This window comes from Muntiacus reevesi, chromosome 11, assembly GCF_963930625.1.
Source record: "Muntiacus reevesi chromosome 11, mMunRee1.1, whole genome shotgun sequence".
Lineage (NCBI taxonomy): Eukaryota > Metazoa > Chordata > Mammalia > Artiodactyla > Cervidae > Muntiacus > Muntiacus reevesi.
This window is the reverse complement of record NC_089259.1, coordinates 51031052-51033931: the sequence shown is the minus strand read 5'-3', so window position 1 is coordinate 51033931 and position 2880 is coordinate 51031052. Positions and strand designations below refer to the sequence as shown.

The following is a 2880-nucleotide window of genomic DNA, read 5'->3' as shown; positions in this document are numbered from 1 at the left end:
TTGGATGGCATCAGCAATTCAATGGACTTGAGTTTGAGTAAACTCTGGGAGTTGGTGATGGACAGGGAAACCTGGCATGCTGCAGTCCATGGGGACTCAAAGAGTTGGACACAACTGAGCGACTGAACTGAACTGAAGAGGTAGCAGTAGCAACAGCGTCCACCTTCTGGGCAGCTTCTTTCTTGGCTTGATGAGCCTGTAGGACCACCACAACTTCATCCACCTTGAAAAATATGGAATGCTTCACACATTTGCATGTCATCCTTGCACAGGGACCATGCTGATCTTCTCTCTATGGTTCCAATTCTAGTGTTTTTCCTACCAAAGCGAGTACTCATAGTGCTTAATTTTAAAAGTATTTATTTACTTAATCATTTATTTGGCTGTGTTAGGTCCTTGTTGCAGCACACAGGATTCTTGTTGTTGCTGACGTTACTCTCGTCATCCTGGGTCCTTCGTTGTGGCAAATAGACTCTCCAGTTGTGGCCTGCAGACTCTGAGTTGCAGCGCACAGACTTGGTTGCTCTGCAGCATGTGGGATCTTAGTTCCCTGTGCAGGGATCGAACCGTGTGCCCTCCATCACAAGATGGATTCTTAACCACTGGGCCCCCAGGGAAGTCCCAAAGAGTTTATTTCTGATTAAAAATGGTAAAATCAAAGTAATTCAGTAATTTGTTATGGGATATCCTTCTAAATTGGGTTAAGTAGAAACAATCTAAGATAATCTCAGTTAAAGGGCAGTGATTTGAATGTCTGGATCAAGATGCTTTTTGTGAATGCCAGATGGTAGGAAAGCTAAGATGCTGAACAAGTAGGTCAATAATTTACAAAAGTATACTTACATGCGGCTTTCCTAGTGGCTCAGACTGTAAAGAATCTGCCTGCAATGTAGGAGACCCAGGTTTGATCACTGGGTCGGGAAAATTCCCTGAAGAAGGGAATGGAGGTATCCTTACATAGGTCCTTTGAATAGATGTGTGTAAAAAGGCTGATTTGAAGTTTCTCTGTTTTGGGAATCTGAGAGGAGCAGCCCAGGGCTCCTTAAAATAAATGTAATGGTTTTGTTGCCTTGCACCTCGTTTTATTTGTTCTGTTACCGAGCACAGCCTTGTTATAGACCAGCTTTTCAGAGGACATCTTCCATAAGGTTTCCATTTCAAACGTAAACTAACCAGGAGTGCTCCCCACCCCGACCCCCTAACTTCCAGGATTCATCAGCTCCTGAAGAGGCAATCTACTTGAAAATGTTGTCTCCAATTCAACCATTCACTAACTTCTTTACAAGTTATAAAGTCACTTTACAACGTGATCATATTTGATTTTCACAGTAAGTCTGAATGGCGTGGGGACTACTCTCCGTCTGTTTTATGGATAAGATAAGGCGTAGAGTTCAAATACTTGGGTCATCTAGTCCTGTCCTACCTGACAGTGAAATGCGGTGCTTTGAGTGTCTTGCTGGCTGTTGAGTAGTAGTTGAGATGGAGGCCGAAAAGGGAGGGGTGGGCGGATGGCTGATGAACAGATGAAGTTGTGAAGCATGAGTGACATGAGGCTGGGAGCTGGGCTTTCCACTTTGATTAACCTCTGTGTGCAGTCGCACTCGCCCGCCGATTGAGGACTCCATCAATACCATCTTGAAAGTGGAAGTAGCGTAGACTCCGGGACACTACCTCAAAAGAAAGATCTAGAGGGGGAGGATTAAACTGCTATTTAATTGTTGAGGACACGTCCACAATGTAACGAATGCCCTTAGAGAAGCAATTTGGAGAAGAGTGAGTTGGAAACCTTGGGGGAAAGTCAGAATCTTTAGCCATAAAACACCTGAACAAGACATAATTATTAGCCCTGAGCTTTATTTTAATGATGTACTATGTCTTAAATATAATACCGACAATTTGCTGAAAGATGCCAGCTGCTCAGAAGGAACGAGACAAAAGGAAAAGGAGGGTCATTTGTAATGAGTCTGGATTTTCATACAACCTGTCAGTTTGGTCGTGTGAAGCTCCCGTGCCCTCAAGGGACTGACAGAATGTGCCTGCATAGGCCATGGGACATCTGTCGACAGTCCTCTGGGCTGTGAGTGGTCCCCACTTTGATTCTTTTTCCTGTGTGTGTCCATGCATTTTCAGCAGGCTGTGTGAGAGTCTCAGGGAGAGTCAGAGGTTTATCCCTGGAGTTGGGTGGTTGATCACGCATTTTCCTTGGGATTTGGAGACTGGGTTCAAATTCTGACACCAAGTTTGACAAATAACTTTGCTTTTTGACATTGCAGTTCCCTATTTGCAAAATGGGATTGAATTTAGGCAATTTAGAGAATTAAGATAAGGACTGAGGAAATTGCTGTGTGTGATAATGCTTGAAAAGTAAGTAGCAGAAGTTTTTCTAAATGAAAGTTGATTATCTCAGTTACTCCTAAGGAAAATTAAATCTCTTTTATTATCAACTTCATGTTTGTTTGAACAACCAATCTTTTTCATTTTATTAATAATCTTATTCTTTACATTACAAAAATGTATTCTCCAACCTAAATTCCTTCAGGTAATGCACTTTTGTGACCTGGTTGAATGGACAGATAATTTCATTTAGAGAAGGGAATAGCTTAGTGATCATCTTTGGTACTTTTCACTTAAAATTAATTTAAAAATTTCAGTCTTTTGGAAGAGGACCAAGTGAACAATACCTCCAAGGCCTTTAAATGTTAACTCAGTACCTCCAAGAAGCTATTTACAAACTCTCAAGCTGGGTTCACGTATTCATTCATTTGTTCCATAGCCAGGTTCTCACTCTTCTCTTCTCCCACAATGCCCACACACATCTCCATCTTGTTCTTGCTGTTTCATAATATGATTAAGTTTTTATAAGTTTTATCTCCTCCATTA

General features: G+C 41.8%; 1 non-coding gene across 1 annotated transcript; it reads right to left on the bottom strand.

Annotated features, from left to right (window-relative positions):
- Nucleotides 1-227: 227 nt before the first annotated feature.
- Nucleotides 228-331, bottom strand: LOC136144588 (U6 spliceosomal RNA). Its single transcript, XR_010658605.1, has one exon. It is a non-coding gene; the product is annotated as a U6 spliceosomal RNA (small nuclear RNA).
- Nucleotides 332-2880: the final 2549 nt, after the last annotated feature.